The sequence below is a fragment of the Diceros bicornis genome, chromosome 5, assembly GCF_020826845.1.
Source record: "Diceros bicornis minor isolate mBicDic1 chromosome 5, mDicBic1.mat.cur, whole genome shotgun sequence".
In the NCBI taxonomy this organism is placed as follows: domain Eukaryota; kingdom Metazoa; phylum Chordata; class Mammalia; order Perissodactyla; family Rhinocerotidae; genus Diceros; species Diceros bicornis.
The window spans coordinates 96,599,068-96,611,266 of record NC_080744.1 but is presented as its reverse complement, the minus strand read 5'-3'; the positions used below and the strand labels follow the sequence as shown (position 1 = coordinate 96,611,266).

The 12,199-nt window shown below is 47.6% G+C and overlaps 1 long non-coding RNA gene across 1 annotated transcript; it reads right to left on the bottom strand.

Annotated features, from left to right (window-relative positions):
* Positions 1-1,644: 1,644 nt before the first annotated feature.
* LOC131406514 (uncharacterized) lies at positions 1,645-9,659 on the bottom strand. The gene is made up of 3 exons (XR_009220159.1): positions 9,422-9,659; positions 3,650-3,831; positions 1,645-2,013 (listed from the first exon to the last, which is right to left on the bottom strand). It is a non-coding gene; the product is annotated as an uncharacterized LOC131406514 (long non-coding RNA).
* Between the last annotated feature and the right edge of the window lie 2,540 nt (positions 9,660-12,199).

The window sequence follows — 12,199 nt, the reverse complement described above, 5'->3', positions numbered from 1 at the left end:
TTCCCCCCAGCAGTGCACAAAGGTTCCCTTTTCTCCACATCTTCACCAACACTTGTCATCTCTTGTCTTCTTGATGATAGCCATCCTAACAGGCGTGAGGTGGTATCTCACTGTGGTTTTGATTTGCATTTCCCTGATGATTAGTGATGCTGAGCACCTTTTCATGTGTCTGTTGGCCATCTGTGTGTCTTCTTTGGAAAAATGTCCATTCAGGTCCTTTGCCCATTTTTTAATCAGATTTTTGTTTTTTTGCTATTGAGTTGTAGGAGTTCCTTATAAATTTTGGAAATTAACCTCTTATCAGATAGATGATTTGCAAATATTTTTTCTCCTGTTCCATAGGTTGTCTTTTTATTTTGTTGATTGTTCCTTTTGCTGTGCAGAAGCTTTTTAGTTTGATGTAGTCCCACTTATTTATTTTTGCTTTTGTTACTTGTGCTTTTGGTGTCGTTTCCAAAAAATACTTGCCAAGACCAATGTAAAGGAGCTTTTTCCCTATGTTTTCTTCCAGGAGTTTTACAGTTTCAGGTCTTAGATTTAAGTCCTTAATCCATTCTGAGTTAATTTTTATGAGTCATGTAAAATACACCACATTAATAGAATGAAAGATGAAAATCATATGCTCATTTCAATAGATACAGAAAAAGCATTTGACAAAATTCAACACCCTTTCATGATAAAAACTCTCAATGAAGTGGGTATAGAAGCAACATACCTCAACATAAGAAAGGCCATATATGACAAGCCCACAGCTGACGTCATACTCAATGGTGAAAGGTTGAAAGCCCTTCTGCTAAGATCAGGAACAAGACAAAGATGCCCCTCTCACCACTCCTATTCAACACAGTACTGGAAGCCCTAGCTAGAGCAATCAGGCAAGAAAAAGAAATAAAAGGCATCCAAATAGGAAAGGAAGAAGGAAAATTGTTTGTTGACAACGTGATCTCGTATACAGAAAATCCTAAAGACTCCATCAAAAAACTGTTGGAACTTAATAAACAAATTCAGTAAAGTTTCAGGATGCAAAATCAACATGCAAAAATCAGTTGCACTTCAATACACTAACAATAAACTTCTGAAAAAGAAATAAGGAAAACAATCCCATTTATAATAACATCAAAAACAATAAAATACTTAGCAATAAATTTAACCAAGGAAGTGAAGGGTCTATATATTGAACACTATAAGACACCGTTGAAAGAAATTGAAAAAGACACAAATAAATGGAAAGATATCTTGTGTTCATGGATCAGAAGAGTTAATATTGTTGAAATGTCCATATTTCCCAAAGCTATCTATAGATTCAATGCAATCCCTATCAAAATTCCAGTGGCATTTCTGGAATCACAGAAATAGAACAAACAATTCTAAAATTCCTATGGAACCACAAAAAATCCTGAATAAGCACAGCAATCTTGAGAAAGAACAAAGCTGGAGGCATCACACTTTCTGATTTCAAACTATATTGCAAAGCTATAGTAAGCAAAACAGTGTGGTATAGGCATAAAAACAGACACATAGACCAACGGAACAGAATTCAGAGCCCAGAAATAAATTCACACGTATATGGTATTTATTTTTAACAAGGGAGCCAAGAATCCTCAGTGGGGAGAACAGTCTCTCCAATAAATGGTGTTGGGAAAACTGGATATTCGTGCGCTGACGAGTAAAACTGGACCCCCCGGCCTTCTGACTGGGCCTCCCTGGTGCCGGAGCAGTGCAGCACAGGACAGCTCCAGTGAGCGGGCCACGCCCTCGCCTGCCCTCTTCCTCACCCAGGTGGCAGCAGCACCAATGCAGTCGCACAGAACGCTCTTGAGACAAGCCAAGGAATTTTCCAACCCACGAATAAGTGCTCTTTTCCCAAGTGTAGGGGAGAAAAGTTATATGATGCTTCATGAAGTGGATCCTCAAGTTGAAAAAAAAAATTTTGTTTTTAACCACCATCTGTTTTTGCCCTTGCAAGTGCAAAAAGGGCCAGAGTCATTTGAATTCAGTTCTAAGGCTGCTTTTCTGGAAGGAAAACAGAATAATAATCCAGTTAGCAATCCCAGTTTATTTCAGAAGAGGAATCTGAGGTTCAAAGAGTTGGAGTAACCTTCCACAGGCTGCACAGCTAGGAGGAGACAAAGCCTGGACTGGATCCCAAGCTCTGGAGCCCATGGTCCAAGCACTGCTGAGCCCCATGCTGATTCCAGAATCGCCCGGAGAACAGGAAACATGCTGAGGCTGATGTCACTGTCCTCCATTCCAGCCTCTGACCAGAAAAGCCAGATTTACCAGGAAGCTAAGAAACTCAGCTGCAGCACCCCCATCCCCAACCCCCCACAAACACACTTGCCCAGGCCCTTCCCAGGGCTCTGTAATCTGAATGTGTAAATTTGCATTTGCTTTCTTAAAGAGGATCCTTCAACTGCATGAGCTTCAGACCTCATCACACCTCAATCCATCTCTGCTGACCAGTAACCACTTAGACGGAGCTGAATCTTAGGAGGAGGAACTCCAAAAACATCTCCCAAACCCCCTCTGTGTGACTCTCTTTGGGACAGGAGACAGGGGACAGAGGACCCAGGGCAGATGGACAGGCCCTTGGGGATTAAGGGAGCTTCCCAGAGCTGCTCAGATGACTCCTGGTGCCTGAGCTTTGAGCATCTAGTTCAAAAACACATCCTAAATGGCATCCTTCCTTACATAACTGCAGTGAGAGCTTTCCCATCTTCATTTAGGACTTTCCATAGACTCAGAATCCCATCTGATAACCCATGCCCATTGATGACCTCCTCTCATCCAATCCATTCTCATGTGGGACCACAAACTTCAGAGGAGTCAACCAGGCCAAGGAAAGAGGGCCAGGGTACTGGGGAGGGACATTACAGGAGGAGAGGAAGATGTGTCTAGAGATCTGGAGGTTGGAGATCACAGCATGTTGTGGACACTGGGACTAACTGGGTGTGACTGAAAGAAGCTTATTCTAAAAATAAGTTTGAAAAACTATTGGTTTGGAGAAACATTCAGAAATAGACTAGACAAGACATGATGATTGTGGAGAATGGATGAGGGAGGGGAGGTGGAAAGAATGACTTGGGTGGAAGGTGGTACCATCCACTGCGGTGGGAACTGCTGGAAGAGGGTCTAGTTTGGTGGGTTGGAGGAGGGAGACGTGGAGTCAGTTTTGGACGTTTTGACTCTGTGGGACCTCCAGTAGGTGTTGGGATGTACTGCCTGCTGGGCGAGGGGACCAGAGCAGTGAAAGGTGTGGAGTGACACTGTGGGCGAGAGCCATAGGGCACCTCCCATGCTGGGGGACGTGTAGGGGGGAAGCCCCCTTCAAGGCCTCCTGAAGAACTCACACCGATGGCCCACGAGAGAAGTAGCTCTCAGGCTCCTGCTCCCGGAAGGAGTCCCAGCCAACAGGGAAACTTCAGCAGCATCAGGTAAGCGAAAGGACATGAGCTCCCTCTGCCCTCCAAACCTGGAGAGCAGAAGTGGAGGGTGAGCAGAGGAGGAAGAGACAGAGGGAAAAGAGCAGAGCACGCCATTGCCACCTCCTGTTCCCTTCTCCTTCAGGCCAAGGGTAAGGCAGGAGGATGAGCAACCAGCTGGATATGAAATAGACGCTTCAATCTGGACCAGACTTTTTAATACTTACAGGGGACTGGGAAGTTTTTAGATCTTCCAAGATGACATCAAAGCACTGAGAAGAACCGCACAGTGCAGCTGGGATTTTTTTTTAAAGGCAGTTCCATGCCTGTACCCCTGAGTTCAGACTGTTCAATGAGCGAGTTATATCCTTACAGATGTTTATTGTGGACAATTTCAGAAAACACTTGTCTGCAGAAAGATGGAAATCAAAACCAAGCGTGATCCCACCACTGAAAGAAACGTACCATTGACATTTTTGTGGAAAACTTTCCAGTTTTTAACGTCGTTTTTTGATAACTTTATTTTAATGTAATTTCAAACTTGCAGCAAAGCTGCGAGAAGAGCACAAGGAGCTCCCGCCCTCCTCACCTAGAGCCGCCCGTTGTCCAGTGTGTCCCGCTCGCTGTCTTCTTCTCCCTTTATTCTCTCTCTCTCTCTCTCCCCATGTATATATATAATTATTTTATAATGTTAAATATATTTTATATTTTATGATATATTAAATGTTACTGTGAATATTAAAATCATAAATTTTAACATACTCAGATATTATAGACAGATATTTATTTTCTGAACCACTTGAGATTAAGTTGGAGACATCATGCCCCTTTGTCCCTAAATACTTCAAAGTCTATTCCCTAAGGATAATGTAGGTCTCTTACATAACCACAGGTTGTTGTTAGTGCCATCGAGTCAATTCCCACTCCTAGACACACTGTGGACATCAGAGGGAACCCTGCCCGGTCCTTTTTGTGCCCTCCTTTCATCTTCCGGCACTATATCTATCAGACAATGCTCCGCTGCCATTCACAGGGTTTTCATGGCCAGTTTTTTCAGAAGCAGGTGGCCAGGTCCTTCCTCCTAGTCCATCCCCCGTCTAGTCTGGAAGCTCCGCTGAAACCTGCCCACCATGGGTGACCCTGCTGGTGTTTGAAATCCCGGTGGCATAGCTTTCAGTGTCACACATAACCACAGTACCAGGATCAAAATCAGGAAATTTAGCATTGACACTATTACCTAATCCACAATCTTTATTCGGATGACATCAATTGTCCTAGTAATGTGCTTTAGAGCAATTTTTTTCCCTGGCTCAGCAGCCAATCCAGAACGCCACATCGCACTTTACCTTCATGTCTCTTTAGTCTCCCTTACTCTGTAAGAGGTTCTCGGTCTTTCTCTACCACGACCTGGGCATTTTCACAGAATGCAGGTTAGTCAGTTTATAGGCTGTCCCTCAGTGGGGAGTCATCTGATGTTTCCTCATCATTCCATTCCAGTTATGCACTTTGCGGACAAATACCCCGGCAGTGATGTGCATTCTCAGTGCATCCTGTCAGGATGCCCACGAAGTGGGTTATCTCTCTGTCGGTGATGCTGGCATCCACCACCTGGGGAAGGTCAGATATTGTGAAAACTGGGATCCCACTGGGCGTGCTGCTTATAAACTGCCGTTTCACTTGGCAATCTATTGTAAATGTTTGGTGTGTTTTAAATATTCTTATACAGCATCACTTTAACAGATGCATAGTTTTCCATTGTATGCACATCATATTTACTTATTATAACTCCTGCTGTTTTGCCAAATTACCACATTTTGCCTGCAGGAAAGTGCCCATTTCACCATCTGCCTCCTCACATCCTCCCCAACATAGGGTTTTGTCATTTTCCAAGATTTTTTGTTGCTTTAATTTGTAATCCTTTAGTTAGAAAATTTGATTTTTTTCATATATTTTGGACAATTTATGTAACTTCTTATCTTTAGTTTCCTATTCAAATCCTCTGCTAGTTTTTCTGTTGAGTTTGCATGGACTGTTATAATATATAGTTCTCATTGTTACTATTGTATGAACAATTTGTAAATTCAGTTTTGAGATCTTTCCTGCTTTTTTCCTTTGTGTGTGTGTTTGTTTAATTTCCAAATTGCATTTCCTTTACTTGATTTGTAACTAGAGTACATTTGTACTTGTATTTGTGAATTTTTTTCACACACTTGTAAATGTAGTTGTAAATAATTGCTCTACTTGTAATTAAATTTTGGTGTTATGTCTCTGGTTAAAGAGAACGACCTGGAAGCAGTACAGTTCAGGGGTGAAGAGGACAGGCTTTGGGGTTAGGCCGACCTGGAGTTGAGTGCTGGCTCCCTAGGTGCCTTTGGGTGGGTCAACCTCAGGGGGCCTCGATTTTCTCATCTATAAAATAGGAGATCATTATAGGGTCGTGGTGGAGACTAAATGAGACACTGTGTGTACAGCGCCAGCTATTTGGCTCTCAGGACACGTAGGTCATCAAGCTTGTTTTGTCATTATAACTCAGTCTCCTGAGGACCACATGCAATGAGACTGATTCGCAAGGACGAGTATAAAAGAGGCTGGAATAGCAGACACGGTGTCCAAAGTGACTGCGAGGAAGAGAAGCAGAGCTTTTAGAGATGCTCAAGAGAGGCCGGGCGGGAGGCTGCTCTAATGCTCCTCCAGGCGCCAGGCACAGGACCGATGCTGCACTCCTCGCCCTCCTAACTCTTCTGCACAGGAAGGTGGGGTGGCTGAGTGAATAAGCGGGTGTCATTTTGATGGTTCACTTCTCTATGCTGCACAGGCATCTTTCCCTTGGTGACATTCAACAGCTCCTTAAGGTCCCTAGATGTATATCTGCAGGCTGCTGGCTCAGAGTTTCAACCTCAGTCAAAGAGGACTTCTGACTCTCTAACTAGGTGAAGAACGAACCCAGAAAACACTGAGCCCAGTGCTCAGCACACAGTAGTGCTCGTCCCCCCGCCCCCCACCCTCACCCCATTCCTCACGGACAGTCAATGATCTGAAAGGAGCAGGAGCCAGCAACCCAGTCCCAGCTGTGGTCCTGCTGATTACCCTCTGGATGATACTGGGCAAGTTGGATGCTCTTGGAACTTCTCTTTTCTCCTCTACACAGTCACGTTTGGGGGGACAACTTACACTCAAAGGACCCTTCCAACTCTAACATTCTATAATTTTATCATGTAGGATTTCGCTTAACCGTTTATCCAGGAAAGCTCACACTCTTGAGATATTTGTACACATATGGGAAATAAAACATGAGGCAGGAGATGCAAACTGCCCAGAGAAGGAATGCCCAAGGGCATTCCGAAGGGCCTCCAACCTTTTACCTCTGGTCATCTGACCTGCTTTCCAGGCGCTCGCTCCTGGCTAAGTGTCCTGTAGAAGCTCCAATCTGCCCACGCTCCCTGGAAGCCAGGTTTCTGATGGGCTCTACCAGCTACCTTCTCGACAGACCCCAACTACGCAGATACTGGTGAGAAGGGCTGAATTCTTTCCAGCCTCATGATGGAAATTTAAAGAAAATCATGTGAGATTTTCATGGATAACTGCACATTCACCACCACAAATGGCACCAGCATGAAGACAAATATGTAACATTTTAGAACTTGGGAAAACGGCCCGGGAGTGACACAATAAGAATGGGAGGCATTTGGCCGATACACGGCTGTCCTGTGGTCCAGCAGAGGAAAAAAATGAAGTTTCTAATTAGCCAGCCACAATCCTGTATTTTGATGTAAAAGAGAGGAAATAGCTGAGCTCCCTTCTGGTCACAGACGTACCAAGGAGCCAAGGGGAAAGCCTTCAGCTCAGACCATGCCGTGCCCACAGCCGGCCAGTGGCCCAGGCTGCCCCAGCAATGCTCCTCAGATGAACCCTCCAGAAGCCAACAGCGGCCCCACTTCATCCCCTGCCCGTTTTGCAGGGGCATCAGCAGCAATTTCCTCCTCAAACTTCTTCACCCTCTTTGGTGTCCTTTCTCACACAAATCTGTCGGGGGGGGGGGGAGGAACTGAGGTCAGGGAGATCAAGTAATGACCCTTGTTTACTCAGAAATAAAATTACAGGTCATCCGCATGGGGGCATTTCTGATCTGGTCCCCCATTTCTCCTCCTCTCTGTGGTTTCTGAACCTCGGACACACCGTTTATCTCCTCTGCAGGTCACCTGTGGCCACGAGGTCCACCAAGATCCCCTCTACTATTGGGCTGCAACAGTAGCAGAGTCAAGCTTCAACCCGAAGATCTTTAGGGCACAGCTAATTATCCCCCCTCAAGAATCTGTCAGAAGCCTCAGCACAGTCTGGCACGAAAGGATGCTTACTTCCGAAGAACGGCATTTCTGCTTGGGAAACGCTTCACTGTGCCTCAGTTTCCCTCAGGTGCTGCAGGTGCTGGAGGCTGAGGACTTCTGCACTGCCCAGAGGGCAATCTTTATGGGACTTCCTGTCGCAGAGGGTAGGAGCACCCAGGGCAGCTCGCAGGAACACACGCCCCTGGGCCAGCCTGTCCGGTGTCACTGGTCACTCGGTTTATTCTCAGGATGTAGAGGCAGGAGAGGGAAACAGACTGCAGGGCACGGGTGAAGAGAGAAGGCGAAGACGTTCAGCAAGGAGGAAGGAGGGACCCTCTGGTGCTGACCTTGACGTACCATTGGTTTGATTTTTCTCCTAGCTCAACAACAAAAAATCACAAACAATCGGTTTATTAGAAAACATAAAAAGAAAAACATTAACACGTGTGGTTGTGATATTCCCCCGCCCTCCGCCTCACGGGGCACACTGGCTCTCCGGCCGCGGCGGGTTGCCCTCGCCCTCCTGTCCTGCGGGGGGACGTCCCGGGTCGGCCCCCTCGGCTCCTGAGCTTCTCTTCCCACAGGACGCAGTTACATGTTGAAGAGGCTAAACAATCGCAAGAGGGCAAACTGATTTACTTAATTGATTTGGACAAGGGTAGGAAAAGTGCTTACAGGGAAAAAGAAGAGATGGACAGAGGGGGAGGAGGGGTGAGGGAGTCACTGGCAACCAGCGTCGGATTCAGGGACGGCTTTCCTTAGGCGCTGAGGTGAGGAGTTGAGAGAGAAACAGAGGTGCCTCGGGGAAGCTTTGGGATATGAGAGCTGTAAAGAGCAAAGGGAACGGGATGGAGGATTTGTGAGTTGTGAGGTTCTCCTCTGACAATCTTTGAGGGACCCCAGTAAGATCTGGAAAGAGATTTGGAAACTCCATCCCTGCCCCAATGGTGCTCCTGTTTATTCTTCAAGACTCTCATCAAAGCTACCTCCAGAAGTCTTTAAAATGACCTTCTAGTGACCTCCCCTGTCTCTGAATTCCTAGAAGGTAAGTCTATCTCAGTCCCCAGAGTCCAGAAATCTCTTTGAAGTGACCCCTTATTTTGTGCCATTGGACTGAGGTGGAGTGGCTGAAGGAGGCTGTCTTAGTCCATTCAGACCGCTGTAACAGAATACCATAGACTGGGTGGCTTATAAACAACAGGAATTCCTCACCATTCCGGAGGCTGGAAGTCCAAGATCAAGGTGCCAGCAGATTTGGTGAGGGCTAGCTTCCTGGTTGATAGACAGCCATCTTTTCTCTGTGTCCTCACACAGCAGGAGGGGCAAGAGAGCTCTCTGGGGTCTCTCTTAAAAGGCACTAATCCCATTTATGAAGGCTCCATCCTCATGACCTAATCACCTCCCAAAGGCCCCACCTCCTCACCATCATATTGGAGGTTAGGTGTCAACATACGAATTGTGGGGGGGGAGGCACAAACGTTCAGTCTATAGCACACACCTTGCTTCCCTACATATTCTGGGTGAACAAGTCATGCCAGGGGACTTGAGCCTCCAGTAAGTTTCCCCTCTGTGCTTTGGAACCATAGACTGTTAGGGAGGAAGGAACAATAACAACGTGGTAATAATAACGGGCACTTACGATGTGCTGGGCACTGGGCTAAAGCCTTTACTTACCTCATCTCATTCAGTCTTAGGAAAGCCCCTGAGGCAAGGATATTAACTCCATTCTACAGATGAGGAAATGAGGGCTCAGAGAGGTTGAGTGAGTTGTCCAAGTTCATCCAGCTTGTGAGTGGCGACATCAGGATTCAAATGCTGACCTCTCTGACTCCAATGTCCAATCCCTGAATCACTTTGACGTAACACACTGGCCGCGTATCCATTTCTTTGTGTGACAGATGAGCAGGTCCACGTTTACCGCGATGAAATCGGCGATTAAACCACAAGGTTACACCACCCGTTTTTGGTGGAGCGCGGAGTTGAGCCCCTGCCTCCGGTCTTCCTATTGGCTGCTTTATCACTGCATTTCCCCCACCTTCCAGCCCCTCCCTGAGAGGCGGCCTAAGGCTTGAGAGCTTTGATTGGTTGGCAGGGAAGGGGGCGGGGCTGTGGAGCAGGACACCGCCCACCTGGAAGAGCTGGGGGCGCAGGGCGCCGTGGCGTTCCAAGGGTGTGCCTGGAGGGGATGCGGGCACGCCCGACCTGCCTTGGTTTGTCCCCGGCTTTCCCAGTTTTAGCTCTAGAAGTCCTGCCTCCCAGGAACTCCTCAGTCCTGGGCAAACCAGTACCATTGGTCACCTACCTGGGCTGAGCTGACAGCAGCTTCCTAGACTTGGGGCTGGGACTGAGGATGAGGCTTCAGATATCCGAGGAGGCTTTGGAGCCCCAAGACCTGCCCCCATCCTGACTTGGGACCACCCAGTGCAAAACCGTGAGGCGGCCCAGGGCCTGACTCTGCAGGCCTACATCAGCCTGGAGGGGTCAGCCGTCCAGGTCACACCACAGGGCCAAGGATCTTCAGGGCTGGAGGGCATATCCTGATGTCCTAAAACCTCTCCTGGGCCCCTGCAGCACATGAAGGGCAGAGTTGAACTGGGTCACCTGAGCTAAATTCTCCACTTCTCCTAACACAGCACGTGGGTCTTAATTTCATCATGTTTGGTAAGGCAGTGATTCTAAGGGAATTTGTTAGAAATGCAGATCCCCTGGCCCCACCCGAGATCACTGAATCAGAAACTCTGGGGTGGGGCCCACAACTGTGTTTTAACAAGTCTTGCAGGTAATTCTGATGCACAGTCAAGTTTAAGAATCACTGTTTCTAGGGCATGGATTTTCCAGACACTGAACTCCTTGAAGGCAGTACTATGACCTTTCACTCTTCTTTCCAGGTCAGCAGGGGACTGGGCAGTGGCAATAATGGGCTATAGCCCTGGTGCCCAGAGCATCCAGAGGGAGGGGCCCAGCTGGAGGGAGTGGGGTAGGGGGCTCATTCTCCAAAAGGGACATCTATTTAATATTGCCCTTTATGATAAAGTGGAGAGTATTAGGACAACACTGAGACGATGTTCGGGGACCTGGCTGAAACTACATGGAGAGGTGGGTGGAGAAAGCAGGCAGAGAGTGGGGCCCGTTTTAAGTGATCGCATCCCACCACACCAGCCTCCCCCGCCTGGTTCACTCCCTTTATTCGAGTTCCAGAAGCACCATCTTCAGGAATTGTGTCACCTGAACAAATTGACCACCGGAGAAAATTCCTGGAATCAGTTTACCCAAACAGATCAATATTTAATTTCTAATGAGCAATTTTCAATTAGATCCTCAGTTTGACTGCTGTCTGCTTATTCACCTGTAACCACTACAGGCCTTTTGCCCCAGGCAGCGGCTGAGAGCAGCTGATTTTACAGCCAATGATAACTGGGGCTCAGTTCCACTCCCAAGACCAAAACAGAGGCCTTAGGGCAGTGGTTCCTAACTGGGGCGATTTTACCCCAGGGCACATCTGACAATGTCTGGAAACATTTTTGGTTGGCACAACTGAAGGATCTACTGGCGTCTAGCGGGGAGAGACTGGGGTACTGCTTAACATCCTATAATACACAGGACAGACAGCCCACCACAAAGAGTTACCTGGCCCGAAATTCCTTGTGCTGAGGTTGAGAGACTCTGCCTTAGGGTCTCCTCTCCTGGGCAATCAGTCACCTCCCTGATGGTCTCTCTGCCTCGCGTCTCACTCTTAAAAGCATCTTTGCTCAGGCTACACCTGTGTACATGCACACACACATACAGACACAGGCCCCTTCCCAGCACCCGTCACCCACAGTGCAAACTCTGGCAGCTGTTGCAGGCTTTGCATACGTGGGCCCGTTGCCCGTCCACTTCTGCTTCTCCACCTCACTCCAGTCTCTGGCCTGCAACCCCTGTTCCAGTGACTCTCAAACTTGACTCTGCATCAGAATCTCCTGGAGGACTCGCTAAAACACAGGTTCCTGGGCTCGGTCCCCAGAGTTCTGGACTCAGTAGGTCTGGGGCTGCAGACTTTGCATTTCTTTTGGGGGCTGCTGCTGCTGCTGCTGATCTGGGGACCGTACTTTGAGAACCACTATCCTACACCAACTTCTCTTCACCTCTGATCCTGTCCCCAAGCTGCTGCTTCTTTCCGGGATGCCCTTGTTCTCTGCCCTTCTACACACCTGAGTTCTACCCTCAAGGTCCGGCTCAAATGCCACCTTCTCCACCAAGGTGTCTCTGACACCCGCGTGGAAGCACTGTCTTGGCTGCTGCCCTCTCACAGCACTGGGCCCGTCTCCGTGGCCGCTTGTTTCTTCTTTCATTGACAGTTACTGAAATACACGCTTACCAGACAGGCACACCCAAGAGGAGAAGAAAGTTAATCCAAGGGACTGTTTACAAAGACACGGCAGGATTAAGGGAAACTGACAAGGATAATGAAGC